The sequence below is a fragment of the Erinaceus europaeus genome, chromosome 17 (genome assembly GCF_950295315.1).
Source record: "Erinaceus europaeus chromosome 17, mEriEur2.1, whole genome shotgun sequence".
NCBI classification, from domain to species: Eukaryota; Metazoa; Chordata; class Mammalia; order Eulipotyphla; family Erinaceidae; genus Erinaceus; species Erinaceus europaeus.
Window position 1 is genome coordinate 47,708,379 of NC_080178.1, and position 24,189 is coordinate 47,732,567.

Here is a 24,189-nt window from a genome sequence, read left to right on the forward strand (position 1 = left end):
CAGACACCCCATCATTTGCTTGTCTGGGGAGACCAGTACCTGCCCTGCTTTCTCATGATCCCTGCAAGATGTAGTCTCAGAGGTCTTAGGTTCTGTTTTGGTGTTCTTTGATGGACTATGGATGCGGTATTCTATAAGAAAACAACAACCACACAATTTCACATCTAGAGTAACTATCATCTTAGAGGCAAATATAGCCAATGGAAGATGTCTCAGTGGTTCTTTTCAGGGATCTGCATTGCAGAAGTTAGGGATCTATGTGTCTGATAAGCCTGGACTTCAATCTCAGCATGCTTGCTTACAACTTTACTTTTGAACATTACGGACAGCACAGTCTCAGGCATAGAAAATGCGGTCAGCACACACACACACACACACACACACACACACACACACACTGCCTGTGGAATTCACATTCTAAAGCAAAGTTACTAAACAAGGTAAGTGAAATCTCTAGTGTATTTGGAAACACTGATGACCATACAGTCCTACCTTCTTCCTGAGAGACTGTGAGCCCTGGACATCCCTGCTGTCCTCACTACGGAGCACAAATGGTGGGACACTCTGTGAAGGCATGAATGGAAATATCTAATATTTCTGAATCAAGATACAACTCAAATTACATTTAGTAAAGTGTGCACTTCCACCCCCCCAAAAAAAAAAAACAGCCTGTTACCTTTTGGTTCTTGTTTTTGTAAAGACAGACTTATTAAGTTCCAAGGTGATAAGCAATGTTACAGGTGCAATATTTCCGGAGGCTGGAATGGGTTTTTAACCTGGAGGTTTAGGTAGAAAGTTGACTGCAGAATTAAGAGAGAGAGGGAGAGAGCTGGTTTCCTTTCAAACTTTTCATTTTAGGCTTTAGAGGTCATATAGATACACTGAAGAGAGAATAATACAATAGGAACCTATAATACATTCTTACTCTACACCAACAGTGCTAAGTGCTTAATATAATGCATAATGGGCAAGGGATATAGGAAAGTTTTTATGCAAAATTATTTTTTGTGTCTGACGCTTTGAGGTGACAGGTTCAGTTCCTGGCAGAGGGGGGGAGAGATAGAGAGGGAGAGAGAGAATTAGGGGGGATAGGAGAGAATGAAAGAAGATTGCATAAATAGCAACTTAAGATAACAAAGAAAATCTCTAAATCGAAGGACCAGTCCTCGGAAGGTTGTCTGACAACTTCTAGGTATCTCGAGCACCTAAAAACAAACAAACAAACAAACAAAAAACTTTGGATTTCTCCATATGCTTCAAGCAAAGTCATGAGCCACCGACATGAGGACCCTACTAATTTCTATTAAGCCACATAGCTCAGTTTAGAACTACAACTCAGGATATATATAATGGAACACAGTACATTCAGCTCACTTGATGCATTTCTTTCACCTACCTAGGCCATCCTTACCCAGCAGACATCTGAACTTTGACTCTTTGAAGTAGTAGAGAGTCAGCAAAGAGTCTTAGTTGAGAATCCAGGGATTAGAGTTAAGGTGAGATAGAAAATTCTAGAAATCTCCTAGCTGGCTTGTTCATTAAGTCTATTTCATTCTGTACTAAATGGATATATTCAATTGCTTCCTATTGCTTTTTCACCAAGCTTCTTTATGGGGAGTGACAATTTTGAAGGTAGAACAGAAATATATCAAACTCTGCCAACCGTTTTTTCAGAAGAGATCAGAATTGATGGCCAATATGCCAAAGTTTGGGGTAGCATTTGTCAACCACCCACAAGTGTCTACACTGCTTGGGGAAGAGGATGAAGAAGCGCTGCATTACCTGACAATAATTGAAGTGACAGAATTTGAAGATAGTGAATCAGGTAACAGAATAGACTTTTATTTTGTTTAAAACCCTTACTTTGAAAATAAAGTTCTCCCCAAAGAATTTCATCTGAATGAGAGTGGTGATCCTTCTTTTTGAAGGATCCACTGAAATCAAATGGAAATCTGGAAAGGATTTGATCAAATGTTCAATTCAAACACAAAATAAAACCAACAGGAAGAGACAGCATGAGGAACCAGAGACCTTCTTCACCTGGTTTATTGACCATTCTGGTGCAGATGCAGGTGAGTTAAGAGAGGTCATTAAAGATGATATCTGGCCAAATCCACTACAATACTACTTGATTCCTGATATGGATGATGAATAAGGTGAGGGGGAACATGATGATGATGATGATGATGATGATGATGATGATGATGATGATGATGAAGGAGAAGAGGAAGAAGGATTAGAAGATATGAAGAAGTGGGGGCCTGGTGGTGGTGCACATGGTTGAGCTCACGTGTTACAATGTGCAAGGACCTGGGTTCAAGCCCCCAATCCCCACCTGCAGGGGGTAGAGCTTCACAAGTGGTGAAGTAGTACTGCAGGTGTCCCTCTGTCTCTCACCCTCTCTATCCTTCCCTTCCCTCGTGATTTCTGACAGTCTCTATCCAATCAATAAATAGATAATATTTTTTTTTAAAAAAGAAGATATGAAGGAGATGAGGATGAAGGAGAAGAAGATGGTGATTAGGGGGAGGAAAGAGAGGAAGATGAAGGATATGACTAATGAAACACTGATGAATTTCAGCATTTTAAAATTTTCTCCTGTCCCTGGGAGCAAGTTGTATTCTTTATTTTTTTCCATTTTTTCCCTCCCTTGTACACAGTCACCCTGTCTTTGAGGTCTTCTCTCTCCTTTATACGATAGTTATCAACTTATTGGGGGGGGATACTTTGATAAGAATAGTTGAAAAGAATCTCTATCCTTTTCTGTTCCAAACTAATATATTTTTTCATTTAAAACATTTTTAAGAAAACCTGTATCTTTCTGCAGTTAGCAGAAAGACAGACAGCTTTGTGTTGTTGTTGTTTTTCATTATTTTTATTTATAAAAGGAAACACTGATAAAACCATAGGATAACAGGGGTAAAACACCCTCATCCTTTTTCAACAAAAACTTTTGGAATCAATATCACCAAGCTCTGTGGGAACAAAAAACAACTTTCTGCTCCTTCAGCTCTGCTAGAAGCTGGGCGATTCTGTGTAGTAGTGCATAGAATTCTCGCTTTTTTCCTCCTTTCTCTCAGATCTTGAATCTGAGGGGATCATATGGCAAAGCAGGCACCTTCCCAGTTTTTGTTTGTTTGCTTGTTTTTGTTTTTGCCTCCAGGGTTATAGCTGGGGCCCAGTGCTGGCACTACAAATTGACTGCTCCTGGTGGCCATCTTTTGTCCATTGTTGCTGCTGTTATTCTTGTTACGACTGCTGTTAGACAGGACAGAGAAAAATTGAGAGGAGGGGAAGTTGGAGTGGAGGAGAGAAAAACAGACATCTGCAGACCTGGTTCACGGCTTGCAAAATGACTCCTCCCTCCCCCGCAGGGAACTGAACTGGGATCATTGTGCACATCCTTGTGCTTCACACTATGTGTGCTTAACCCGGTGTACTAGCTAGTTTTGAATCCTCATTCCCAGACTATTCCAGTCTGACTATTCCAGTCTATTTTCAGTCTGAAAATGTAATTCAGGAGCTAGGTGGTGACACACCAGTACAGTGCATATGACACTGCAGAAGGACCTGGGTTCAAGCCTCTGGTCCCTAGCTGCTGCAGGGAGGGAAGCATCATGAGTGATGATGCAGTGCTGCTGATGCTACTGCTGCATATGTTAGTGCTGCAGATGTTCCTTCCCTTTCTTCTCTAATTCTCCCTTCCCTCTCAATTTCTGTCTCTATCCAACAAATGAATAAAGAAATGAAATAGTAAAGAAGTGAGTGCAGATGTAAAAATAAAAATGCAATTTCATCAAACTTTGAGCTGTGGGAGTATCATAGCCAATGAGCTTTATCAGAGTTGAACTACCGTTAACTGGAGAAGAAAACCATCATAAAATTCCTTTTAAGAATCCCAATTGCCAGGAGCCATTTCTCTGCTTGATAGATGATAAGCTTTGAGATAATGGAACCCCTCAAGACAAGTGTTAATTCCCCCCTGGGCAGGCCATTTCTCCTCAGGTAAACCATTTATCAGTAATCAAGTGAGTCAACACAAGTGAGTCAACACACAGTTTGGTTTCCGCCATTTGTTGCAAGGAACATTCCGCTTTGAAGTTTGCTCCCCCTCCCCCCTCCTCCAGCATTCCCTCTCCTTCCCCAAAGCCTTATAATGCCTGGGAACACAATAAAATTTTGCAGCTTGATCAGAAACCTGTCCTGCTGTCATTCTTTCGTGTCTCGTGTCCCTTTCATTCCAGGTCTTTTTGGGTTCCTAGCCCCTGCTCACCACCCTGCTGGTTGGGGCACCAAATGTTACAAATAATCTTCTCAGTCACACTGAAAGTCACAGTAGATAAATTCGGAACCTGATACCAACTGCATTTCTATCAACAGAGCTTCTTGACCCATGACAACTAACACGATCAGGGCAGGTTAAGAAATGTACACATTGGGAGTCCGGGGATAGCGCAGCAGGTTAAGCGTACATGGCGTAAAGCACAAGGACCGGTATAAGGATCCTGGTTCAAGCCCCTGGCTCCCCACCTGCAGGGGAGTCGCTTCACAAGCAGTGAAGCAGGTCTGCAGGTGTCTATCTTCTCTCCCTCTCTCTGTCTCCCACTCCTCTCTCCATTTCTCTCTGTTCTATACAAACGATAACATCAATAACAACAACAATAATAACTACAACAATAAAAATAACAAGGGCAACAGAAAGGGAAAATGAATAAATATTTTTAAAAATCTTAAAAAAAGAGAAATGTACACATCAAGGGTGGGTTGGTGGCACAGTTGGATTACACATGACTATGCACAAGGACCCAGGTTCAAGATCTCAGCCCCCAACTGCAGGGGGTGGAGGGGGGGAAGCTTCAGGAGTAGTAAGGCAGTGATGCAGGTGTCTTTCTTCCCCCCTCAGAATTTCTCTATGTCCTATATAAGAAAACTAAAATAAAACAAAATAAAAAAAAAAAAGAAAGCAGACACTGTATTACTGAGTCTCCTTGCATAAAAGTTCCTAAAATACTGGTATCTTCCCTTATGTATAAATGGTTCAACAGATGCTGACAGTATACCAGACATTATACCAGAGGCTATGAATACACATGCTCACATATAACATATACCTATGATTTCATATCAATACTTTAAAAGAAGCATTATTCTTGGAGGATGTTAAACGGAAATGAACTCAATTTCTGTACTTTTTCTGAAAACCTAAATTATTTATTTATTAGTAAGACACAGGTTATGGAGGAGGAGAGGGAGGCAGAGTGAGAACCAGAGCATCACTCTGGCATGAGATGCCAAAGCTTGAACTCAAAACTTCTTGCATGAGAGTCCAACATCACCTCTCAGGTACACAATCACCTTTAAAAAAAAAAATGACATACAGGGCAGGGGTAGATAGTCTAATGGTTATGCAAAGATTCTCATGCTAGAGGCTCTGAAGTCCCAGGTGATCTAAAATAAGTATTTAAGATATCACCGAATGAATGAAATCTTTAAATAAAGAATAGATTTATAAGTATCCAAGGAGTCTCTAAAACAGCTGACTCAAGTACAGAGTTTTGTCATGTTCAAGAGCCAGGTTCCAGGCCCGGCCCAGCGCACTGGAGGAAGCCGCGCTGCTGTGGTCCTTAACACCATTCAACAAAGAGTCTGCAACACTGAACAGCAGCAAGAAAGCAGAGCTCTGGGACATTTCCAGGCGGCTTCCAAGGTGGCGAGCCAGGCTGCCTCCAGAGTATTCCTGACCATTTCAGGGGGTGACCTCGCCCCTGTCACACAATCTAGCCCAGTGGGCATCCTCTCTGGGGACCTTACAAGGAGTCCTGCTACAGACCAACACAGGGCGACTGGGGAGAACCTTAGGTCCTGCTTGCCCTGGACTCCTCCAGGCTACACCCGGCCGGGTAGGTCTACACTGTCCGAGCACGGGGGTCGTTAAAAAAACAGGGTCCTCAAACCAGATGAGAACTCCCGACTGCCGGCGGGTGACAGGAGCTCCGGCAGAGGTCTACACTGCCAGCCACACAGCTTGACCTGGGTGGGAACTGGAGCTCCTGGAGAGGGTGGTGAGCAAAGAAAGGCCCAGCCAGGATGCGCCTGCAGAGGCCAGGTTTGGGGCCAGACATCCCTGCTCCCCGCCCAGCCTGGCCTCAACACCACCCCCACCCCGCCCTTCCTCACCAGTCTCCCAGCCACTAACCAGTGAACATGGCGGAGACCCTGCGCCAGCTGGCGGGTGGCCAAAACCTTTGATGAGTCACGGATATGCCAGGCCATGTGGGGAGGAATTCTGTCCAGCAGATGCAGGAGGCTCAAGGGCCCATACTACAGGGCCACCCAGTGCATGACCTCTGTCCTCCCTCACAACTAGCGACCCACCCTGGGGACCAGTACTTCCGGGCAATGTGCCAAGCTCTGCCACTACAAGTGAGTGACAATCATCTATAGTGTGATTTTCTTTGGGCGGTGGGAGGGTGCATTCAATTTTGTAAACCGCTACTAATCACAATTTTCAAAAAGGAAAAATTAATGTGCATTATGGTGTATTATCATGATCGTTGTTATATAAATAAGGGCCATAAACCTAAAAAAAAAAAAAAAAACTTGTCAAAAAAAAATCAGTCTTTGTGTTTTGTGATCACCTGACTTTTCTTTCCAGATCTTGAGAGAGAGAATCAGACATCTCTTTCTCTCTTAGGTACATGTGCTATAAAGGATGAAACTCACAGGACTTCATCCTTGGGATTCCAACACCCTGTCCACTGTACCACCTCCCAGATGGCATTTTACTTTCTACCTGCTTTACAGGCCTTCTGTATTGCCTCTGCTTTAGATACACTCATTTCATCTGCTGTCTCCGGATATTCTGGGATTTTATGGTCTTTTACCTTCTGATTTCATTTTTGTTTCTTAAACATAAATATATGAAAAATCATGTTGCCTTTGGGATAAAACAGCGATTGTCAGCTCTATGATATCCTCAACCAATTATTCTTAACCAATTTACAGGTGAAATAATTCACTTTAGGCATACTTGACATCATTGTTAGCCTTCTGCATTTGTTTCTACTTCTAAGTTCATTCCTTCTTTAATATTCCCACTAAAAGTCCTATGGCAATATTTTACATATTACTAAATATTTTGTATTCAACTGTAGTCAGGAAATAGCTCATGAAATAGATGAGCTTATTGAATGTGAGGTCCTGCGTTCAAACCAGGTATGAAACAGGAGTACCAGAGATCACATGGAGAGTGGGAGGAGTGGCAGGAGAGCTCCATGAATGGTGGCATGGTGCTAGGTGTCTCTCTAGATAAATGGAAAGAAAAAAATGTGCTTGGGTACACTCACAGTCCAGAGTTTATTCCTCAGGGAACACTAATAAAATTATATATATATATATTAGAATTTGCAGGCCATCAAAATAACTCACTTTAATAGTGTGGTGTGGGTGGGGGGAGATAGCATAATGGTTATGCAAAGGTCATAATGGTTATGCCTCAGGCTCCAAAGACCCAGGTTCAGTCACCCACACTACCAAAAGCCAGAGCTGATCAGTTCTCTGGTTAAAATAAATAAATAAATAAAATAGATTAATACTGGGATGCTCTGACATGCCTAGAACCTAGGTTCAAGCCCAGCTCCCTCTGCATTGGAGGAAAGCATTGGTGATGAGTCTATTTGAAAGTCAGGTCAGAGTAGTGCAGCCATGCTGACAAAATTTTAAAACTAAAATTTTTAATAAAATTAAAAATGTATTTACGGTTTAGTGTAGGCTACATTCCAGTTGCTTTACATGTGTTAACTGACTGTATGGATACAATAACCCTATGAAGCTTATTATTCCATACATAAGGAAACTGGAACAAATTCTAAGATACTTATCCAAGGTTAGCACATGGTGGCAGCAAAATCTTATGTGTTTTTTTGTTTTGTTTTGTTTTGTTTAGAAGTAAATGATCCAAACTTTATTTGGACTGGCAGAACCACAATTTATGTCCTATCAGGAAAAAGAACTACAAAAATAAAGATCATTACAAAAAGGTAAGTCATATATTTATTACTTTCAACCATTCTTTTCATCACAATGAAGCAACACAATTTTACAAAAATAAAATTTTATTAAAAGCAGTAGAATCTGAGCAAGAGACAGTATAAAGAATGTGAACAGTGTAAACATCACTACATTCAGCTCACCTTGGTTGAATGCTGATAGACAACAATGGCTCTAAGTGCCCTTAATAGCCAGATATATTAGTTCTCCTGTACACAGAAAACACACGCTAATTTTGATTAGGAAAAGGTATTTTATCGAAGTCGGTCCCATCATCAAATGCTGCCATTGTCACAAATAGCTATGAGCATGCCACTGTCTCTGCTAAGCTGGTTTGACAAATAGCAACCCCACATTTATGATGAGACAATGTTGTACATCTAGGGAGAAAACATGACAACAGGTTATACTATTCATGCAGAATGCTGTCGTGTTTCATTCATTTACATCTAACTCACTTAAAACTGTGAATGAGACAGTGAACAATGTTCCACCTCATGTAGAAGGCATTCAAAACAAAACAGACTTCACACAAAGACTTCTGTCCAAAATGAGCATATTTTAAATTTAAGATGTACTGTGTAACTTACATAGAAAACTAATATTCCTTCACTATACTCCTGAAAAGCAATAAAATAAAAAAAACAAAAAAGTAGGGCTGGGGAGACACCATAGTGGTTGTGTGAAAGATTTTCATGCCTGAGGCTCCAGGCCCCAGTGTTCAAACCATAGCACCACCATAAGCCAGAGCTGCGCAGTGCTTTGGTAAAAACTAAATAGGTGCATCAAAATAACTCTGGAATGATATAAGAATCTCTAAAGTGATAAAACATTTTAGAGAAAAGGATAGAAATTATGAATTTCTAAATACTTGCTTAGCTTTATGAGGATCTTCAGCTTCTAAATCCCAAACATAGAGTTTGCCAACCCAATTGCCCAGTGCAAGCATCTGTATAAACCTAATTTTAAAACCATCGAATTATCAAAGTAAGGCCACTGAGTAGTCAAATTGTCCTAAGAAACCTTTCTACCTTTAGAAAAGTCACCTCTTGAAAATGAGTGTATTATCATTCTATTGCGTTTTTTACTTCTGATTTGTAAATGGGTGCAAGAAACATTGTAAATGGACTATGAAATCTCATCTGAAATTACCCTTTCCAGTAATTTGTTATGCCATGGCCAATTCTGATAAGAAATTACATGCTATTTGGTGGCAGAGAAACACAGCTTTTATTACAGTAATATTGCAACTGTCCCTTTGTTATTGCTATTAATCTCTTACTGTGCTTAATTTATAAACCAAACTTCACCATAGGTGTGTATGCATCTTAGGAAAAAGCAGGATATACACAGGTGCTACCTGAACTTTGAAAATTAAGGTATTATGCAAATCATTTGACAATGACTTTACAACTTGCACCAGCCAGTAGTTTCTTCTGTTGTAACAGTATAGCCAAAGCTATAGAAAACTCTTTCAATACTTTCATCCTAATATCAAATGTCCTAAGAATTTCAGATAGCTGCTATTTTTGTCTTTACCTTATGTACTGATTTTTTTCAAATTTTTCTGGTAATGTTACACAGATGGATTAATAATCTAGCCTCCAATATTAAAACTTAGTAACAGGGGGAAGAGCCAACATGGTGACTGGAATGTAGCAGCACCTGTGGGCGCTGACATCAACTGCTAGAAAGCCTTGAAATCCTGGCCTTCAGCGGGACAAGCAAGGAGGCATCCTAAAGGTAGACCATGGAGGTGATTATAATTCAATTTGGGTAAAAAATAAGAAAGTATATTTCTTGATTAACTCTCTTAGACGCCTCTCCCCATAACCAGACCCCAGGGGTAGGGAGCTGCTGCTAGAAGGCTCCCCGTGGAGCTCTTTCTTTACCAAGATTCCTGGCCCTCAGGGGTGCCATTAACCCTGCTTACAAATTTCTAGGCTATTTCTGTTGTTCCTCTGATTAAGGGACTTAGACAAATTCAAATGATAATTAGCTGATCAAGCAAGCCTCACCCAGCCTGCTTGAAAGTTTTAATTTTCATATTTGTTTTGTATTGTGTTTTCTTTCTCAATCAGGTGTCTAGACTAAATGTACATAGGCTAACAGGGAGCTATCCAAGCTGAAGACACATTGCTTGGGCTTTTTATTCTGTTTTATTTTACAAATACTATTATATATACATGCATATCCCTTCCCCTCCTCAGGTGACCAAAATTAACTCTTAGTATACTTTCCATTGCTAGATGACAAGAATTACCACCCACTGTGAGAGAAACTTGTCTCACTTTTCATACCTCCTCTTAACACTATCACCCTTCTCCCACATTCAAGCCAATTAAAAAATATATATACACAACTCTCCTTTCACTACTTTTTTTCTTTTTCCTACTTTTCTTTTCTCTCTTTTTTTTCCACTGTCTTCCTTTCTCCCTTGCTCCTCCCTCTACCTTGTGAATTCACTGATACTTCTTTGTGAACACTTTCAGGGAAGAAGACTGACTCAGAGCGGACTCTCTTTGTGTGTGTCTCTGCTCTACTTCCCCTTCCCCTCTTGCTACTCCTAGAATCTATAGTGGACAGTAGATTTGCATAACTGTCTATTCCTGCTATCCCTTTTTTCCTTTCTCTTTCTTTTTCATTTAGATTTGGTTGCTATTTTTTTCTTGAACTGGAGACATTGTAGGACTAACTGGTATTGGTTATACTGCTTCAGTCATTGCTTTAGTTTCTACTGTAATTTCTGAGGGTGGTGATTGCATTTGTCATAAAGGTATTTAGTATAGTGTGGCTTGTACATAAAACAAAGCAACTGAGGAGCAACAGAACATAAAAATAAAAAACACATTAAAATGGGTAGATCAAGAGCAAATAGAACTGCTAATACAATAAATGAAGACAAGAGCCAAGAAGAAACTACAAATCAGACAGAAGTAACAATAGATAAAAAAAAGCATGCAAGCAATAAGAAATTTAGTAATCACAGAAATGAAAACAGCTTTGGATGAAAGGAATAGCACTTTAGGGAAACAAGAGATGAGACCCTCAAGGAAAATACTAACTACCTTGAGGCAATTAGAGAACTGAAAGCTGAAATAGCTATAATGAAGAAAGCAGCCGAGGGAAGGGAAAGCAGACTAGCAGAAGCAGAAAACAGAATTAGTCAGACAGAGGATGAGTTAGAGAAAAATAATAAATAGTTGAAAGAGCTCAAAAAGAGATTGAGAGACACTGAAAACAGCAACAGAGACATATGGGATGATCTCAAAAGAAGTATCATTTGCATAGTTTGCCTGCCAGAGGAAGAAAGAGAGGAAGGGGAAGCAAGCATTCTAGAAGAAATTATAGAAGAAAACTTCGCAGACCTGAACAACAGAAAGGACATTAAGATCCAAGAGGCTCAAAGAGTCCCAAACAGAATCAACCCAGACCTGAATACACCAAGACACATTATAGTCACAATGAAAAGAAGTAAGGATAAAGAAAGGATCCTACAGGCTGTAAGAGAAAAACAAAAAATCACATGCAGGGGAAAACCTATAAGATGATCAGCAGACTTCTCTACCCAAACTCTAAAGGCCAGAAGAGAATGGCAAGATATCTATCGAGCCCTGAATGAAAAAGGGTTTCAACCAAGGATAATATATCCAGCTAGACTTTCATTCAAACTAGATGGAGTCATCAAAACCTTCTCAACAAACAACAGTTAAAGGATGCAACTATCACCAAACTGGCCCTGAAAGAGGTTCTAAAAACCTCTTACAAACAAGAACATCACTATAATACTTGCAACATATCATATAAAAACTTGTTGAACAATGGGACTACAACACATTAAATCCATAATATCAGTAAATGTCAATGGCTTAAACTCACTCATCAAAAGGCACAGAGTGGGATGATGGGTCAGAAAACATAACCCAACCATATGCTGCTTGCAAGAATCCAACTTGACCCAACAAGACAAACACAGACTTAAAGTAAAAGGATGGAAAACTATCCTACAGGCTAATGGAATACAAAAAAAAAGGCAGGAACAGCCATTCTCATCTCAGACACAATAGGTTTTAAATTAAATAAAGTAATAAAAGATAGGCAAGGTGATTACATAATGATTAAAGGACCAATCAGCCAAGAAGGTATAACAATTACTAACATTTATGCACCCAATGAAGGACCATCTATATAATCAAACACCTTCTCAAAGAACTTCAAAAACACAACAATAGTAATACAATAATAGTGGGAGACTTTAACACCCCATTCTCACACTTAGATCAACAAATCACAGAATCAACAAAGAAAAAAGAGAATTAAATGAAGAGATTGACAGACTAGAACTCTTGGACATTTTCAGAGCTCTTAACCCCAAAAACTTGGAATACACATTCTCTTCAAATACACACAACACATATTCAAGGATAAAAATTGCTCACTTGGATGGCGAGCTGCTGTGCCCCCACCACAATGAAGTAGCTTCAGTTCTTTGGTCTTGTGCACACACACTCCTCCCCCCCTTTATTTATTTGATAGGACAGAGAAATTGAGAGGAAGAGGACAGGTTAGGGTAAAGAGAGACATGGATCACTACTTCATAGCTTGTAAAGCTTCCCCCTGCAGGTGGGGACTGGGGATTGTACCCTGCACATGGTAAAAAAAAACTAGCAATAATATATATACCAGAGTACTGATTATCTCTGGCTTATGGTGGCACAGGGACTGAACCTGGGACTTCAGAGCCTCAGACATAATCATGCTATCTAACCCCTACCAAAATAATAAAATATAAAAATCTCTTTCATGATAGGCTGAAAGTATGAATCTCCACCCCTGTGAAACAATTACAGAAGCCAGACCTTCCACCTTCTACACCCCATAATGATCCTGGGTCCATATTACCAGAGAGATAAAGAATAGGGAAGTCTTCAAGGAAGGGGATGCAATACAGAGTTCTGGTGGTGGTAACTGTGTGGAATTGTACCCCTTTTATCCTATGGTCTTGCCAATTTTTCCATTCTATAAATGATAAAAAATACTTTAAAACTTAGAAAGCAAAAGGCTTACAATTCTACAGATATGAAAAAGAATATGAGAGGAACAAAAACCTCTCATGAAAATCCAGAGAAATATGAAAGAAATGATGTTTAGTCACTAATACTAGCTTTGCTAGGACAATTTTAAAAAACTAGCCTGAGAGATGACACAGTGGCTAAAGCCTTGGGACCTCAGGCAAGAGGTGCTGAGTTCAATCCTGGTATGCATATGACTGTGATAATCGGGTTATCTCTCTCATTAATAAACAAATAAATATTCTTAAAATTTTTATTTAGGGTGGAGGCAGACAGCATAATGGCTATGCAAAGAGACTCTCATGTCTGAGGTTCCAATGTCCTGCACCACCGTAAACCAGAGCTGAACAGTGCTCTGGTAAAAATAGAAAATAGAATCAATAAAAGTTATAGTGGAAAGAGACAGAAATTAAGAGGAAAGGGGAGATAAACACACCTGCAGCACTGTTTCCGCACTCATGAAGCTTTTCCCCCTGTAGGAGGGGGTTGGCGAATTGGATCAGGGTCCTTATACAGTACGCTCTACCAGGTGTGCCACAGCCCAGCACCAGGAAGGAGAATCTCTTGGCCTAATCATATATATTTTTAAATTTAAATTTACTTAATCAATAACTGATACTCCAAGACCAAAGCACTGCTCAGCTCTAGCTATGGGTGATGCTGGGGTTTCTATCTGGGTCCTTAAAGAGTCAGGGATGAATGCCTTTTGTATAATCATTTTGCTGTCTCCTCAGCCCGTAACTTTATACAAAAAAACAGCCAAGCCAACTACATAAACTTCAAAAACATCACAATTCAGTATTTATGCACACACCTGCATCTACCAGCTCACATCCAGGAAGACTTACTCTTTTGCTTCACACTGTTGTGAACACTAATGGATCCCCACCTTTACTGCGCCAGTTAAACTGAACCTCAAACAGTGGCTGTCTGTGACCTTCCTATAAAATAAAAATGAGGAAAAAATATGAGTATTTTAGAAATCAAAAACAGGGTAAGCCACTTGACCATTTCTCCATACAACAGTCTTCCAAAATACAAGCCAGTATTTTATATACCATCACTTTCTGATACATAAAGAGACTTAACAGTCCAGTTAAGACATTTTAAATAAATTTATTTTATTTTATTTGTTTAATATTGAATAGAGATAGAGAAAAATTGAGAGGGGAGATGAGAGAGAGACAGAGACACCTGTCTCCCCTTGCTGGTGGGGGGGACGAGGGGCTTGAACCCAGGTCCGTGCACACGGTAGCGTGTGTGCTCAGCCAGGTGCCCCACCACCTGCTCCCCCCCCCATTATGACATTTTCAAATACTGGCTGCATGGTAACATTTTATTACAAACACTTAACTCAGAGGCTTGGTGACAAGTACTTATCTAGAAAACTGCTTGAAACTTGCTTTCTATTTTCTTAAACCATCATAAGATTTTGAATCAAAATCAGTACTTTTAATGACTCTTCCTCTGTGTGCTTTCACACTCACAAGACATAAGCTCCCCCTACACCTCAGTCAGCTTCTCAGCCCTTCTGCTAAAGAATGTGGTCTTCAGGACATCAGTGGGCTTTGGGAGCTCTCCCTCCAGAGCCCTGTAGCAGCCCTATCACACCACATCAGGTATGGGAGTAGCTCCAATCTTAATTCTGGTAGCGTTTTCCAGTGTCTGCACTCTGCACATGGTCCAGGGTGGACAACTGAGCAAAAGTTCTGACTCCTCTTTACATAGCAATGCTTCTTACCAACTTCCCCAAAGTAACCTTGGTGTAATGGAGGTCTCCTATGCAAACCTAGAGGTCAAACCACTAAGGAAGTGCCCTGACATTGGCCTCTTGTGGACACTATTTTTAGTACATATCAATGTAATGCATGTCCCTGCCCTGTTGACTATGCCAGGAGGGCCATAGCAAGAGAATAAGGTCAGCAGTGATACTCCAAGGACCCAAGCACACTAAGACAAAAGATGGTACCCAAGAATGACTCTAGTTTCAATAACCCACAGCTCCAAGATGGAAAAGGAACAGATGTAGAGGAAAACAACTAAAATCACCAGTCATCCCTCCCTCTTATCGATAAAATCTACTGAGGAAGAAGTTTTCACCTCCCCCCAGGGTTATTGCTGGGGTTCAGTGTCAGCACTACTAATCCACCTCTTCCAGTGGCCTTTTTTTGTTTTCATTTTTTACCCCAGTTTGACAAGACAGAGAGAAATTGAGAGGGGAAGGGGAGATAGAGAAGGGAAGGGAGAAATATGTGCTTCACTGCTTGTGAAGTGTGCTCCTGAGGTGGGGAATGTGGACTCAAACCTGGGTCCTCGCACTTGTACTTGGAGATAATGGGCACTAAATCAGGTGTGCCACCACCAGTCTCCCCCGAGGACGTAATTACTTATGTAACCAAGTCTGTCTTCCCCAAATACTCAACAATCAAAAATGTATTACATTTATATGCTCTCCTTACACACATACTGTCACCCCCCCCCCCAACTTCTTTTTACTTCTGCTCAGCTCTGGCTTACAGTGGTGTGGAGAGTGAACTTGAGATCTTTGGAGTCTCAGACATGACAGTCTCTTTTGCATAATTATTACGCTATCTCCCCATCCCACATTTATACCCTTTCTTTGAAAGCAATCACAAGCAAAGAACAAAACATATATGTGGGAGTTGGGCAGTAGCGCAGTGGGTTAAGCGCAGGTGGCGCTAAGCACAAGGATCAGTGGAAGGATCCAGGTTCGAGCCCCTGGCTCCCCACCTGCACGGGAGTCACTTCACAGGTGGTGAAGCAGGTCTGCAGGTGTCTGTCTTTCTCTCCCCCTCTGGGTCCTCCCCTCCTCTCTCCATTTCTCTCTGTCCTATCCAACAACGAAGGCATCAATAATAACTACAACAACAAAATAACAAAGGCAACAAAATGAATAAATAAAAAAATAAATATTTTAAAAAACATATGTATGAACTGCACAAAAATATCTTTCAATTCATACAGACTTAAGGTTAACTAGTCAACTATTTTCAGAAACAAGTGCTACTTATATATTTTTAAGATTTTATCAAAAGAGTAACATTTCCCACAATAGTTTCCTTGAATAAAAACAGAAAAAATAGTCTTATGTGCCAAGTATTACCCATTTAAAACAAAGTAAAAAATTAAGCAATACAAAATTACTATTCATCTCAACTACAAAACAGAAAACTTGAGAATAATCTAAATTGGAATTACTCTAACCTCGACAATTTCTCAAAGATACTTTCCACTGCAAAGTAACTGTAATGCTTAGTGTTCAGCACATACCTTGAGACTATTCACACACTTGAAGGAGTATTTACACTTCTTTGACTTCCATTTCCTTTCCCCCAGCTTTACCTTCCAGGTGCATTCATGGTAATGGTATGTGTATCGGGGCATTCTGAACTTGTATCACCTTCTACACGGACAGCATCATACTGCAAGGAATAAGTTTAGGGGGAAAAATCCACCAAGTGTGAGCACACTTTTTTAGTAGCAAATTACTTTTACTGGGTAGCTTGATATAAAAAAAAGCATTTTCCAAATAAAAAGCATATCAGCTGGTGTCAGCAGGTGGTTCACCTGTGGAGTATACAGGCTATCATGTCTAAGACCCTGGGTCTGAGTCCCAGGCCACCATAGAGGACAGTTTGTGTGGTGGGGGTGGGGCTTCTGGAGTAGTGGAGATGTGCTGTGGGGTCTATCCTGTCTCTCTATCTCTCTTATCACTCACCTATCATCTAGAGAAAAGAAAAAAGTGGCAGGGTTGTTGGCATTCAGGTGGGGTGACACTAACAGGAAAGCTAATCCAACTGGTTCCCTACCCCCCTTCTCTCTCTCTCTCAAGGGATGACACAAAGCAGGGACACCGGAGATAACTGATGTGTTCTCAAATATCCTTTATTATCAGGTGGGCATGAGTTTAAATAGAAAACCAAACTAAGGACATTATTCAAATATGTCAGAAATTACAGGTTTCTTAAAGGTCAGCTTGCCACTATGGTATGGGGCTGGTATCACAGGAATTGATGAGATACAAGACACTTATTCACCATGACGCAAACAACTTAATTATCCAAAGGTATCTGGAAGAAACATAGGGGTTAAACCAGTAGAGAGAGACAGAGAGAAGATGGATATCAAAGGCCATATAGTTGAGAATTTCTCTTGTCTGGGGTCTGAGGTGTATGATGGAGTGTATGATAAGGTGTGTTCTCCTCTGTGATCAGAAGGTGAGGTGAACTTTGAGTAAATGAATCTTAAGGTAGGCAGCCATGTGGCCTGCGGTTAATGGAGAGGGGTAGGGAGGTTTCTGTGGGCTTGAGAGTCAAAAAGGAAGAGCTAAGTATAAGAGATGTGGTTTCTCCCCATTGCTCACCTCAGCAAGGGAGACTTACAAGTGGGTGTCTTTCCCAGACCTTAATCCAGGGATGGGGGAGCTCTCCCTAAGCTCTATCAAGCTTACACATAGCCCCACACAGGGTGGGGACAGCAGGTGGCTTACCAGGGTGCCAGCACAAGTCACCACATGGTAACATCTTGGGTGGCTGGGGGAAGTTTGACAAGTGGTGGAGTGGTGTTACAGTCTATCTCATTCTCTGTTCCTTATCCTTTATCACAAGAAGAAAAAAAGAAGAATCTGGACACTACAAACAGTAGAGTCCTCTAAGCATTAAAGTCCCAAGTGAATTCTAGAATTGGTGCCTTAACATATCAGCAAAAAATACAAAGAAAGCACCCCCAATGAAAATGATGGGAATGATACTACCTTTATGTGGCCTCATGTGTGCCAGTCACTTTAATATTCTGGCTTATTTCACCTAACTGATCTTTTGCTGGGTAGGGTTGCAGGTTTCAAACTCACTTGCACTTAACCCACTGTAATACTACCAACTCCCTATCTGTGGGAATTCTAACCTACTACCTGTATCCAGTACCAGGTTCTAATCACTGATAAAATGCAAGGACCGGCTTAAGGATCCCAGTTCACGCCCCCGGCTCCCCACCCAAAGGGGAGTCACTTTACAGGTGGTGAAGCAGGTTGGCAGGTGTCTTTCTCTCCCCCTCTGTCTTCCCTTCCTTTCTCCATTTCTCTCTCTGTCCTATCCACCAACAACAATAACAATGACAACTGCAACAATAGAACAAGGGCAATAAAAGGGAACAAATAAATAGTTTACAAAATGTAAACTCCCAATACTGAGTAAGATTGGGAACACAAGCAGGAATGGGAAAATGATGTAAAATGCAGTCTCCAGAAAGTTCAAGGATAAATCCCACAGACAAGCCCCCACTATCTTGAATACTTTGAAAGTCAAGGCCTACCTTGCAAAGGCTGTGTCTGTGCCAGTGTATTTCAGTGATGAAGACTCTAGGGACTAGATGTGTAAGATGCAACCTTTACTCCTAACATTGGTCCAACAAAAACAAACACCACACACCCTGAGAAACTTACACCAGCCTCCTGTAACAAACCAGTTTAAGCTATGATCTTGAGGTCTGTCAGGCAGCCCCCCCTGCTCCATCCTCCATTGCTGACACCATGGCCTATTTACATAATCACTGTTTTGCCTGATCTATCTTCTTTGTACCTTGAGATCTGCCCTGCCTTCAGGGTATTAATTAATCCCACCCACGGGTTAAAACCTTCACAACATTTGCTAAAAGAGTCTCTAACATTCGCCTGCTCTTTCCTTTTCTCCATGCCCTTTCCTAGTCATTTCATTTCCTGACTTGCCACTTCCGGTTTGTGTTGTCTCTGATCAATAAAACCCATTGCTTTCCATCTCTGCCAGGAGTTCCTGGTCTCTCTTCCTCTCCTGGTCTCTCTTCTGTTAGCTAAGCAGCAGCCCAGGTTGGCTCCGGTCCAGTTCTCTCCAACCCAGAGAGCAGGTGCCCAGGAAGAAACACCTGTATCCTTAGCCTAGCAGTGGTCTATCAGAAGAGGCTTCAGAATTTAGAAGAGCAACTTTGAACACATCGTCACTTAAGACAGTTTGAGGAGCTCACTGTATAGAAACTTCACCATGAAACTGGGCTTAGTGGTAACATTCATTTCTTTCTTTTCCTTTTTATCAGAGTATGGCTCAGCACCAGCTGCTGTTGTTGCTGGGGGCTGAATTTAGAACTTTGGAGCCTCAGGCAGAAATGTGATTGTGCAGAATCATTATGCAGGTCTTCCTTGCCCTAGTAATGCCAACTTGTTATTATTATTCCATGTCTCATGACTCGCCTCAACACAGTCAGTCACTGGGCCTAGATGAGTCATCAAGGTCCATGGCAGAGCTTTAAAAATTTAGTAATAGTCATCATAATCATAATCATAACAGTAATAGATTCGACTTTGGAGGTTGGGGAGGAGGCACAGCAGGCAGGGCCCAGGCTTTGCAAACACAAGGTCGCAGGTTCCATCCCCCACTCCACGCATGCCAGGTTCCTGCTCCAGTCTCATTTAGAAAATTATCATTGTTATTTTTTTAATGTGACCACGGGTGGTGAAGGAAGGGGAAAGGAAGAAAGAGAAAGGGTGATAAATGTCTGTAAAAACTCACAAAGCCAGGAGTCCTTGCTCTGACTCCCCCGCTGCCAGTGGGATGGGAGCAGAGCACACCCAGAGCCCTGCACTCCCAGACCACACTGCACTCACATTCTTGTCCCAGGACAGGTTCAGGTTGCTGTTCCAGTTGCTGCTCAGCTTCTGCTTCTTGGAGGCAGGCATGTAGCTTCCCACCACTACCACCACTGCCACACCTCCCTCAGACATGTTCCCCTGCCGTCACCAGTGTGGCAAAGGGCTCCCAGCCTCCATGGGCGGGCGGGCTGGCGACCTCCACACTGCTGACAAAGACACGTGCCCGCCCGCACGTGTCTGGCCAGTCAACGACTGAGAGTGATCGCTGGGCTCTGAAGGCAGCGCCTTGCCTCTCCTCTCCTCACAGGACCCCTGCCCACCAGTGCTTGGACAGCAGAGATGGGCTCTGAGGGTCTCCCCTCAACCCCAGCTCCTACGCAAACGGTGCAGGAACACTGCCCACACCTACGTGCCCAGCCGCCTGGAAGACGCTGGAGTCTGGGCCGTGGACCAGCCCACTCAGCCTTGGTGGCCCACTACACGGCTCGGCTCTGTAATCTCCGATGCAGTAGTTAAAGCCTTCACATTATGCACAGGGATGTTCACAGCCCAACTTTTAAAAACTCAGATGGGAATTGAAATGCTAGAGGAAGCCAGACTGGCCTCCCCCATCCTGTCAGTGAAAGAGTCCCTGGCAGGTGCGCAGGCGCCAGTTGAGTTCTCCAGTGGTCCAGTGGGCGCTGATCCAGGCCACGCCCCGTCGGGCCACGCCCCCTCAGGCCAGGTGGATGTGGCCTGGGATGGGTTTCTAGGCCCCACCCCATGTTCTGCTCAGGGCCGCCCAATTCAGCCCTGATGCATATTTATGAGACTGAGTGATGGGTGTCCTCCAGGCAGTGCTCCTGCTGGGTCAAGTGGATGAAGTCATTCTAGAAGTAGGAATATAAGTCTAAACTCTCAAGTGCTCTATTTTTTATTAATTTTTAAAAAGTTAGCCAGAGCACTTTTCAGCTCTGGCTTAAGGTGGTGCTGAATGTTGAGCCAGTGACATTCGAGCCTCAGGCATGACAGATATTATTATTATTATTAACCGCCATGATGTCGCCCTGGCATATTAACAGTAGTTAAAGCATCCTGGAGCTTGATTCAGGACTGTTGGAGCAAGTACTGAGGCTCCTAGGAGAGAAAGATTCTGTTCTAATTATAGTAAGGTCAGAGATTAGGGGTCATGAGGCAGTTGGGGGACGGGGGAGTCAGGACAAACTGCCCACAGTGTGTGGCTTTGGTACAGTGATGATTTTAGCAGAAGGCACTTGGATCAGGCTATCTCAGGACTCCCAGGACTCCACATATCTGACTAAAGACAGATCCTCCAGTGGCACGGGAGGTAGTGAAGTTCATAAATCAATGACCTGGCAAGCCTGAGGTCTTTTCTGAGCAATGTTCTTGTTCTCTCTCTCATCATTAATATTTTTTTCTTTTAAAAGCATTGGGCATGAGTAGATAGCATAGTGGCTATGCAAAGAGACTGTCATGTCTGAGGCTCCAAAGTAACAGGTTCAATTTCCCGCAAGACCGGAGCACTGCTCTGGTGTTTCTCTCTGTATATTACTATCTCAGCATTGCTCTCAAAAATAAAATAAAATAAAATACTTTAAAAAATTAATTTCTTTAAAAATTTTATTTATATCACTGACTTAATAATGATTGACAATGATTTAATAATGATTGTGGGTTTAAGAGGGTTATAATTCCACACAATTCTGAAGGCTTTTTTAAAATTTATATAATTTTACTTTATAAAATGGAAATATTGACAAGAACATAGGATAAGAAGGGGATAATCCCACACAATTCCCACCACCAGAAATCTGTATCCCACCCTCTGCCCTGATAGCTTTCCTATTCTTTACCCCTCTGGGAGTATGGACCCAGGGTCATTATGGGGTGCAGAAGGTAGGTCTGGCTTCTGTAATTGCTTCCCCGCAGAACATGGGCATTGGCAGGTTGATCCATACTCCCAGCGTGTCTCTTTCTTTCCCTAGCAGGGGAAGGGCCTGGGGAGGCAGGGCTCCATGACACCTGATGGTGTCATCTGCTCAGAGAGGTCAGGTTGGCATCATGGTATCATCTGGAACTTGGTGGCTGAAGAAGAGTTAAGATACAAAGTAGATCAAATATTTGACTATTCATGAGCCTTAAGGCAAAAATATTACAGATGAAAATTTGGGGTCTCTGTTTTAGAAAAAGCAGGTAGGCCTATTTTAGGTATATTCCAAGGGTCCCATGACCATTAGTTTTTGCCTGAGTCTGACATCTGAGATGCAGGTGGACCCAACTTCTTCTCTGGGGAGATGGTGTCATAGTTGGAAAAAGGACTGGAAATCTGGATCAGGGAAGAGAGTAGCTTCCAAATATGGGAAAAGTATATAAATATTTTTAACTACAAACCCCACCGGTTTGATCTGGAGCCCATATTCAGCACAGAAATCTGTTGTAACGTCTGTATCCCTGTAGGTCTGAGTTCACATTCTGTGGTCACTACTAGGAACACTCTGGGCTGCATTAATTTCAGAACCCATCTTCCTCTGGTGATAGGTAGAGTAAGTTATCCAACCTTCATTTGGAGAATGGAATAATAGTCCTACCATTGTTGATCCAGCTTGATTGCAAGGTCCTCAACATAATTGTTCCACAAAGGGGTCTATTATGTTGTTCCTGATGGAGATTACCAGTGACAGTGGTGAGAGAGATCACTTAGAGGTCTAGGCCCATCATGTCTCTGTGGGAATCCCAGGACTCCCTGACTAGAGTCCCAGGTGATGGGATGTCCTGGTAGTGACTAAAGAGTTATCATTAAAGTATGCCCATCTCATGCCCTTATTCAGCTTTTGTAGTCCTTATTTTGGCAAAGTGAGCTTTGGAGTGATGGAGGGAAGAGGGCATCTAGGTCTAAGTAGAAACTATTTGATTAGGTACTTTATGGTGTCTTTTTAGATCTTTCTGCTTTGCTGCATTTTTGACTCACTGCAAACTATTGTGCACTTTTGCTTAAAGGTATTTATTTCCTCTTACTTTATAGATGCATGTGTTCATGGGCCCTGGTCTATATATAGGTCTTGAGACTTTGTTAAGAAGTGCACCACCCTAAATGGAATTAAGGAGTCCTATGAGCTAGGAAAGGTCTCAGCAGGGTAATGAAGCTGAAGAGTTGACATTCTGTTGAGCAGTAAACTAGCTCCCCCCTGCTTAAAGCCTCTGTCTCTAATCCTGCTTAACTAAGCACCGCCCTGCCAGTTTAACACTGCAGTCTATTTACATAACACTGTTAACTAAGCACCACCCTGCCTCCAGGGCATTGGTTTAATCCTCACTGTTTCCGGCTTTTTCCTTCTCCCCACCCCCTATCCTAGGTACATCCTCTTCCGACCTGACAGTTCCACCTCAGGACATATAAGGACAGGATTGTGATTAGAGATAACTTAGATTGCACTGCATTCCACATGAATAAAGACTGAACTGCGTACCACTTAGCCATGAGTCCCTGGTCGTCTCTCTCTTCCACCTGTGAAGCTAGCTCGGTAACATTCAACACCTGACATCTCTGAACACAGTCCAACGTGAAACATGCTGAGGTGGTACTCCTTGCATTGATTAGGTTAGATCCGCAGATGCAGTATCAGTTGGTATGACTTGAGAGAAGCATGCCAGAAAGTGAGCCCCACCCTTAAGATTTAAGAACTGGAGAAAATACTGGCTTTATGGGAGTCGGGCTGTAGTGCAGTGGGCTAAGCGCAGGTGGCGCAAAGCACAAGGACCGGCATAAGGATCCCGGTTCTAACCCCGGCTCCCCACCTGCAGGGGAGTTGCTTCACAGGCGGTGAAGCAGGTCTTCAGGTGTCTATCTTTCTCTCCTCCTCTCTGTCTTCCCCTCCTTCTCTCCATTTCTCTCTGTCCTATCCAACAACGACAACAACAATAATAACTACAACAATAAAACAACAAGGGCAACAAAAGGGAATAAATAAATAAAATAAATTTTAAAAAAAGAAAGAAAATACTGGATTTATAGGGAAAGGGGAAGGTTCCTGCTGTCTCAGAGTTTAAGATGGCAATCTCGGGAACCAGGCAGTAGCACAGCGGGTTAAGTGCAGGTGGTGCAAAGCTCAAGGACCAGCATAAGGATCCCGGTTCAAGCCCCCGGGTCCTCAATTGCAGGGGAGTCGCTTCACAGGCACTGAAGCAGATCTGCAGGAGTCTATCTTTCTTCTCCTCTCTGCCTCCCCCTCCTCCCTCCATTTCTCTCTGTCATATCCAACAACAATGACATCGATAATAACTACAACAATGAAACAGCAAGGACAACAAAAGGAAATAAATAAATACATAAATTTTAAAAAAAGAAGACAATCTCTTGCTATAAACAAATTATTTGGCAATTGGGTTAACTTTGAAAATCCCATTGTTAAGATATCATATCATAGAAAACCT

The 24,189-nt window shown here is 42.0% G+C and overlaps 1 non-coding gene and 2 pseudogenes across 1 annotated transcript; 1 reads left to right on the forward strand and 2 right to left on the reverse strand.

Moving 5' to 3' along the window:
• The first annotated feature begins 1,563 nt into the window (after window positions 1–1,563).
• Window positions 1,564–2,545, forward strand: LOC132533747 (protein SET-like; annotated as a pseudogene).
• Window positions 2,546–8,405: 5,860 nt separating this feature from the next.
• Window positions 8,406–19,890, reverse strand: LOC132533748 (polycomb protein EED-like; annotated as a pseudogene).
• Window positions 14,988–15,113, reverse strand: LOC132534189 (small nucleolar RNA SNORA3/SNORA45 family). The gene has a single exon (XR_009545863.1). It is a non-coding gene; the product is annotated as a small nucleolar RNA SNORA3/SNORA45 family (small nucleolar RNA).
• Window positions 19,891–24,189: the final 4,299 nt, after the last annotated feature.